The 8,887-nt window shown below is 44.2% G+C and overlaps 1 non-coding gene across 1 annotated transcript; it reads right to left on the bottom strand.

Moving 5' to 3' along the window:
* Positions 1–7,024: 7,024 nt before the first annotated feature.
* Positions 7,025–7,143, bottom strand: LOC128684591 (5S ribosomal RNA). The gene has a single exon (XR_008406392.1). It is a non-coding gene; the product is annotated as a 5S ribosomal RNA (ribosomal RNA).
* Between the last annotated feature and the right edge of the window lie 1,744 nt (positions 7,144–8,887).

The raw sequence follows: 8,887 nt of genomic DNA, 5'->3' as shown, positions 1-8,887 counted from the left end.
AACTTGACGAAAATCCGGGATAGTCCATTTAAGGCAACGCCACACAGGCATTCATGCTGGATGCCAAATACATTGCGGATGATCATCGGCACCAACACATTAATCGATGCGCTGGGGATTGTGCCCTTTATGAGGTCAATACACACAGTATTAACTCTCCTTCAAAAACCAGTCGACATTGTTGTTGTGGTCGCGAAGCTCCTCCACCAGGTGTCAGGACTGAGGAGAGACAGCTCACGACCGCTCAGCACAGTGTCTGAGCAGAGAATGGTGGAAAGAAACACGTCCAATGTTTCTACTCTGGCTGGGAATCGAACCCAGGCCCTCGCAGTGTGAAGCGAGAGCGTTAGCCACCAGGCCACCAGTGGTTACAGTGGTGCCTATGCTAACCTTCCTATGGTGTAGAAATATACCTAGTTGGATGAATCTTATTGTGGCTAACTGGTCCAGTGGCTAACGCGATGGTCTGGAGTTTCGAGACTCTCTAACCGCAGATTCAAATCCCGCCCGTGGTATGGTTTGAGAGCATTTAGCCTAACTTTGCATTTCTTATTTAGTTGTGGTATAGTGGATTTGTTAAAGGGTACATCTACACCAAGATATCTGTAAGTTTTAACGTAGCTAATGATTTCACCCTGCAAATAGATGGGTGGGGGATGTCGTTTGCTTGTTAATATCTTTGTTTAAGAGGAAGATATTATTAGGCCTAGTCGATTACAAATTGCTTGACCTTCATTAAGAACGGTACTCATCTTCTTATGCCCTGTTGTATGGATCATGATATCATCAGCATAGCTTATAGCTATATGTTTAGGTGAGGCAGGTAGAGCATTTACGAGAGCATTAATCAGAATATTAAATAGCATGGGACTAAGAACTCCTCCCTGCGGTGTACCTAAAGACATTTCTTTAGACTCACTTCTGAAGCCTTGGTAAAGGACAGAGGATACCCTATTTGACAGGTATCCTATTATCCAGCAGAGTAAGCTACCACCAATATTCATTTTGGCTAGTTCATGTAGTATAACGGTTCTGTTCGCAATATCAAAAGCAGATTTTAGATCAAGAAAAGTGGTAAAACTAGTAGAGGTGTGTGCAGTGAGAAAGGTGGAAATACAGTTCTGCACACTTTTACCTTTCATGAACCCATATAGATAGGGGGAAAGTTGGTGTCTGATTCTGTAGTACAGTCTGTTAAGTATCATTCTTTCAAAAGTTTTACAAAGACAACTAGTTAAAGAGATCGGTCTAAATGTATCAGGCTGTTGGGGCTTAGGGATAGGCACAATGAGACTATTGGTCCAGGAAGTAGGAAGAACGCCCTCAGTGTAACTGAGATTATACAGTGCCAACAAAGGGTTATCAGGCACGTGCCTAAGAGTTCTGAGAATATCATAGGTTATACCATCCTCTCCAGAAGCAGTTGATCGACCTTTAGTTAATGCATTATCTAATTCATACTCGGTAAAGAGGCAATCACTCTCATCAATATTTTGGCTCATAAAATTAATCAGTTTCAACATTTCTTCAGAAGTATTCTCTAAATTTTTTCTAATATGAGATGGAAGGTTTTCATGCCTGGATGTTTTGGACCAGTCATTTATGAGGTCATTTGCTTTTTCAAGAGATAAGATAAGATAAGATAAGATAAGATAAGATAAGATAAGATTTCGTTCGGATTTTTAACCCCGGAGGGTTAGCCACCCAGGATAACCCAAGAAAGTCAGTGCGTCATCGAGGACTAACTTATTTCCATTGGGGTCCTTAATCTTGTCCCCCAGGATGCGACCCACACCAGTCGACTAACACCCAGGTACCTATTTGCTGCTAGGTGAACAGGACAACAGGTGTAAGAAAACATGTCGAAATGTTTCCACCCGCCGGGAATCGAACCCGGGCCCTCCGTGTGTGAAGCGGGAGCTTTAGCCACCAGGCCACCGGGCCACAAGAGGAAAGGGATGAGCAACATTGCCAGTCTTTTTCCTGGTTATTTTATTTATACCTTTCCAAGCTAAACTTAAAGGGGTGGACCTATTTAATCCACTAACAAACTGTTCCCATTCCTGTTGCCTAAGTTCTTGCTTTCTATTCCTTGCATTTGTTAGTGCAGCTTGGAACGTTCTGAGCAGGTTTGGGGTTCTACATTCACGGTATGCTTTACCAATCCTCCTAGCTGCATGTGTTAGATTGCGTAGCTGTGGATCATTATAGTATTTACATTGGTTTTTATTGGTATTTATAGTGGAGGGTCTTTGTTTCCTATTCCTACCCACTTGATCTGTGAGGACACTCTCAATAGTGGCAACTAAATCATCATTAAAATTTTGTGTGCCAATTGGCTCGTAATTCTTATACCATTGATCCAAGTGGTTAATAAAGTTGTCTCTGTGTTCTGGTTTGAGAATAAGTTTCCTCCTTCTGTGTTTAGCTCCTTGATTGCTGGAGATGTGATCAAGATTGACAGTTGTTAGTCTTTGGAAGTGATCAGATAGAAGATCATCAACTATGACAGAGTCGTGCATCGTATATGATGTATTAAATCCAAGGCGCAGATCTAGTATGCCACCATATATGTGAGTAGGCTCATTAGTGCCCACAATTCGAACATTATCATGCTCATTTAGCAATTTCACTAGTTTAGTTCCATTGGTGTTTGTTATAGACCCACCAATATTCTTATGTCTGGCATTAAAATCTCCAAGAATGAGGGTAGGTTCACTATTGATGCGATCTGGTAAAGCATCAGGTCGAAGCTGGTTCGCTGCATTTCGCAAGCGGGAGCAAAATCCAGACATAGTTACGAAATAATATACTCAGAAGATTCGCCTCGCGCCTCTTCAAGGGGGCATAGAGATTAAAAATGTTTACGGAAAAATCGCCTGCATATACTTTGACACCATGATACTGCATGTTAACTCGACTCTGCAAGGAAAGGAGTGAATGTGGCAAGTTCTTTCTGACATACATCACACAACAGTTGGTTGACCTTAGGTTTTAAGCTGCATATCCAGGCAAGTTTGGTGGAGGTGCTCCATCTTTCAATCTACAATCCTGCAAACAGATGACATCAATATTCTTGGTTGCACTAATATGATGTAAGTCAGGCAACCGCTTCCTGATGGAAGCAATGTTCCATGAAAAGATTTGTAATGTATCCATTGTAGTGAGTTATTACAATCTCTTGCTCATAAGATGGTAAAACTATTATGCTTTGACTACAGTGTGCAGGCACTTAAGAGCAAATAGCATAGTTTGTACGTCTTTATCTTCAGGACCTTTATTTTTAAGCATTTTTCGGCATCTTGGCAGCCAGTTAAAAGGCAAGTCTTGAAGCCAAGAGTCATGGGCTTCTTTCTTACAAATTGCTTGAAACTGAACGGAGATTGCTGCACTTTTGACATCATCACCATGCTCGAGAGCATCATCCTGATTACATATATTTATTCAACTTGTCAGGATCTGTTCAAGATGCTCAATTTTTTTCTGGAAATTTGTTATGATATGAGGAAGGTCAGGCGAATCCAATGCCTCTCCAGAGGATGGCACTTCTGATTTAGTGCTTTCTTTAACACCTATCACCTTAACAGGTACAATGGTTACATTAGTGTTCTCTGATGGTGCCTGTGGCAAGTCTGTTTCATCATTCATTGCAGGTAGGTTCTGTGCATCTGACTCATCTCCAGTTTCCAAGGGGGTTGCCTGTGTGGTGTCCGTCTGACTGTTGTAGTTGTGTGTTTTGGAAAAATTGATAAGCTCATCCCCATATTCAGGTGTAGCCATAGGTATCAGTAGTGGCAGATCAGTAGTTCCACATGTGCTAGCAGGGATGGCTAGCTCCTCCACAGCTGGTGTGTGTGATGGCATTCTGGTATCACCAGAATCCTTTGCAGTGAGGTGGGGTACTTGCACACTTTGCAGAGGTTCAGTCTCAGATCTGGCTGTGGTAGACTGGATGGCCTCATCCTCAGTTACCATTAAAGGACTGTTATCAGGTTTACATCGAAGGTTGTTTGGGTTCTGGCTGCAGTCCTTGTGGGAAACTGTAACCCCAACTTTTTGGCTGTCAAGGCCTACTGTGCATTCTCTAGTGGAATGTTTCCCAACACACTTACCACACCAAGAATGTAGTATTCCACAGTCTACTGCAACATGGCCATAGTGCTGGCATTTGTAACACCTACGTTAAGGGGGTAGATACACTTCGATGTTTAGGAAACGTAAACCATGCACCCAGATATTTCGGGGAAGGGGCACAGGACCTACCCAACTGGCAATAATTTGGGAATTTCCTTTAAGTCTTTTAGACTTGATGATATGCTCACTTAGAGTCAGATGGGATGGGTCCATGTAGAGAGGGTATCCAAAGATTATGATACTGACCCATTTTTTAAAGTGGTGAGTGTCTGATGGAGGCAGCAAAATAGTCCGTAAATGGAACACCTCTATATGAAACTGGTAGGTCATGTACTTCTGACCGCGCAGCAGTGTCTGCCTGTTCATTGCCCTGTACGTTAACATGACCAGGGACCCAACAAAAAACAATATCTTTATGCTTGGAAGAGATGCGGCGTAGCCAAAGTTGGATACGGAGGACTAAGGGGTGAGGTGTATCAAATTTCTGTATAGCCTGTAAAGCACTAAGGGAGTCTGAGACAACCACAAATGATGACATAAGCATAGATGCAATACGGATAAGTGCTGCAAGAATGGCATACAATTCAGCAGTAAAGATACTAGCCGAAGATAGTAAATGCCCTCGTACGACGCTGTCTGGAAACACTGCTGCAAATCCTATGCAGTCTGAAGACTTAGAGCCATCTGTGTACACTGCAATGGCATGAGAATGAGAGTGGAAGTGGTCAAGAAAAAGAGAGTGGGAAGCTACCGTAGACAGTTGGGCTCTCGAGCAAGGGAGTGAGAAAGAACAGACTCGAACAGCTGGAACTTCCCAGGGGGGTAGGGAAAAGTGAGATGCTACATGAACATAGAAAGGTGGTAATTGAAGAGAAGACAAGAGCGAATGTAGGCGAAGAGAGAAGGGACGGAGCAAACAGGGGCAGTGAACAAATAAAGAATGTCTACTAATATCGGTGACCATTCTATAAATGGAAGGATTGCGGAGATCATGAGAGTGTACATAGTAGCGAAGGCAATGGGCATCACGGCGATCGGATAAGGATGGAACGTTCGCTTCTGCATAGAGGCTCTCAACAGGGGAAGAACGAAAAGCACCAAGGCATAAACATAATCCTTGGTGATGAATGGGGTTAAGGCTAGAGAAAGTAAAACGAGAGGCCGCTGAATAGATCTGGTCACCATAATCAAGTTTCGATAAAATGAGGGCAGAATGTAGGCGAAGGAGAGTTCGACGATCAGCTCCCTATGAAAGATGAGCAAGGGTTTTAAGAAGGTTCAGCCGGCTGTGACAAGTGGCCTTCAGAGAGGTAATGTGAGGTTTCCAGGATAACCTACGGTCAAAGAGGAGGCCTAGAAACCTGACTGTATCACGTTCAGAGATACGGGAGCCACAGAGGTACAAAGGATGATCGGAGATGACAGAGCATCTAGTGAAAGTAATTTGGAGAGTTTTGGTACTGGAAAATTTAAACCCATGTGTGGTGGCCCAATTGGAAAAACGGTCGACTGAATGTTGGATAGAAACTGTAATGAGGTGACAGTCAGCGCCTGCATATGCAATAGCGAAGTCATCAACATAGAGTGATGACCAAATATTGGATGGAAGACTAGAGGCCAAATCATTTATAACAAGGAGAAAAAGTGTTGTGCTCAGAACACATCCCTGGGGGGCACCTTCAGCTTGGACAAAGTCCGGGGAGAGCACATTATTAACCCAAACACGGAAATGTCTGTCAGTTAAAAAGTTCTTAAGGAAGGATGATAGATTGCCTTGAAGGCCTAAGGAGTGGGCTTTGGCCAAAATATTATACCTCCAAGTTGTGTCATATGCCTTCTCAAGGTCAAAAAATATGGCAATAACTGAGTGGTTATTCACCAAGGCATTATGAACATACATATCCAAGCGTAGTAAGGGGTCTATGGTAGAACGGCCCTTACGAAAGCCATATTGATGAGTGGAGAGACTGTTGTGTGTCTCTAAATACCACACTAAACGTCTATTTACCAAGCGTTCCATCACTTTGCAAACTGCACTGGTAAGAGCAATGGGACGATAGTGGGAGGCTTCATGTCCCGTAGTACCCGGTTTGCTGAAAGGGAGAACAATGGCAGATTTCCACAGCTGTGGAAGAACTCCCTGTGACCAAATAAGATTGATAAGGCGTAGTTGGACTGCAAGGGCTAACTGATGTAAATGTTGTAGCATACGAATATGAATATCGTCGGGCCCAGCTGCCGATGATCGGCAAGCTGAGAGTGTTGCCTTCAGTTCCTGAAGTGTAAAAGGCACATTATGCTGTTCTTCTCTAAGAGAAGAAAAGTCTAAGGGTGGCAGACTTTGAGGAAAGAAATGAGGGGCATAGATGGAGCCCCTGAGAAATACGGACCAGATGATTGCCAATTTCATTGGCAACATCTAGATAAGATAAGATTTCGTTCGGATTTTTAACCCTGGAGGGTTAGCCACCCAGGATAACCCAAGAAAGTCAGTGCGTCATCGAGGACTGTCTAACTTATTTCCATTGGGGTCCTTAATCTTGTCCCCCAGGATGCGACCCACACCAGTCGACTAACACCCAGGTACCTATTTGCTGCTAGGTGAACAGGACAACAGTTAGTTTAATATGTTTATTATGCACCCCATACCCATCCTGTGGGCGGTAGTCAAAAGATTACAGAGGTACATAATGGGTCCAGGGACTGGGCCTCAAAGTTTTGATAGCTGAGCAAGTTACAGAGGTAATGAATTCACAATTTACAAAGGTAATGAACAACAGGACAACAGGTGTAAGGAAACGTGTCGAAATGTTTCCACCCGCCGGGAATCAAACCCGGGCCCTCCGTGTGTGAAGCGGGAGCTTTAGCCACCAGGCCACCAAAGTTTTTATGCCAACAGCATTTGGTGTTCCCAGGCGGTCACCCATCCAAGTACTAACCAAACCCAACGTTGCTTAACTTCACTGATCGGACGAGAAGCGGTGCGTTCAACGTGGTATGGCCGTTGACTAGTGGGCTTGCTATATCAACACTGGCAACCCGCAGAACAGGAGCCGGGTCAGGAGAATATTTACCACTCAGTTTTCGTACTTTTCTCCAGACTGCACTCATAGAGGAAGCAGAGGTGATGGTGGAGACATAATCTCACCAGTAAGTGTGTTTAGCGTCACGGATGACACGGCGAGCGATCGCACACTTCTGCTTAAAATCAATTAGTCTCTCTGTGGTTCTATTGTACTGGTACCTGCCCCAAGCAGCGCATTTCAAACGTACTGCACGAGCACAAGCAGGAGACCACCAAGGCACAGGTTTCTGAGAATGCCCAAAGTTTGGGGTATAGAATGAGAAGCTGCGGTTAAAATGGAGGACGAAAAGAGGTGTAAAAGCTCATCAATGGAGGACGAAGAAGGAACCTCACTAAAAACAGTTAGTTGTGAGTAAAGGTTCCAATTTGTCTGATCAAATTGCCAGCGTGGGTTACGAAGAGGTGGTGAATATGAAGGGGAAGCAAGAATGATTGGAAAATGATTGCTGTAATGTAAATCCGAGAGAACAGACCAGGTGAAGTCTAATGTGGCGGAGGAAGAGCAGACTGAGAGATCGATGCAAGAGAGAGTATGAGTCCGAGTATCAAAATGGGTGTGAGTACCTGTATTTAAAACATGGAGGGGATGGGTAGCAAGAAAAGCCTCTAACTGAATGCCACGGGAATCACAGTGAGACCCCCAGAGGAAATGATGGACATTAAAATCGCCAATTAACAGAAGTGGTAGCGGTAATGACGAAACAAGAAAGGCAATATCTGGGATAGATAATGCCCGAGAAGGAGAGAGATACAAAGAACAGAGTGTATACTACCTATGCAAGTGGATATGGGCTGCTGTGTAATGCAGCGAAGTACGAACAAATAGCTGATGGTACGGAATATCAGTGTGAAGAAGAAGGGCACTTTCATTAAAGGTCCCATCAGGAAAAGAATCTGAAGAATACAACAAATTATAGCCTGAGATAGGATAGATAACGGCAGAGTGTAATTTTGGTTTCTGTAAGCAAACATCAACAGGGCAAAACTGGGAGAGCAACGTCTGAAGCTCACCCCAATTACCCCTGAGGCTGCAAATATTCCACTGCAAATAGGCCATGATTGGCAACGATAAAGATACCTGAAATCCGCAGGTAAGGGTTCCTAGGGACTAGAGGGGTTAGAAAAGTCCACATGCGGTGGGAAAGGAAAACGCTCAAGTAGCGAATGAACGGTGCATTGTGAAGAAAGGAGTTGTGCAGATGGAGAAGAGGAAAGAGAAGGAACAGAGGGTGGATCAGTGTCCATTGATGGTTTGGTCTCTGCAATATATTCAGAGATTGCTTCAAGTGTTTCGAAGTTCAGAGACATCGTATGGGAGACAATATTGGAGATGGAAGGAGGAGGAGTTTGAGTAAAGATTGGAGCTGTAATGGACTGTACCAAGGTAGGGGGGGGGAAAGGGTGGAGGGAACTGGAGAAGTGTGGGAGGGGACAGAAAAGGCAGAAACCTGGGAGGTGGCAGAAGAGGAAGAGACTTGGGAGGGGACAGGGGAAGAAGGTACAGTACAAGGAGGAGGATGAACCTCCACACTTGTAACAGAGCCAGTGAAAGGGGAAGACCCAGGTACGGAGACCAGGAAGGTAAAATGTGGAGGTGGATGAAGGGAAGGAGGGGTTAAAGGAGATTTTTTGAGCCATTGAGAAGTAGAGGGACGATTGGGAGGTGTC

Source organism: Cherax quadricarinatus, chromosome 4 (assembly GCF_038502225.1).
Source record: "Cherax quadricarinatus isolate ZL_2023a chromosome 4, ASM3850222v1, whole genome shotgun sequence".
Lineage (NCBI taxonomy): Eukaryota > Metazoa > Arthropoda > Malacostraca > Decapoda > Parastacidae > Cherax > Cherax quadricarinatus.
Note: the sequence above shows the minus strand (reverse complement) of the source record. Positions and strands in the feature narration are given on the sequence as shown.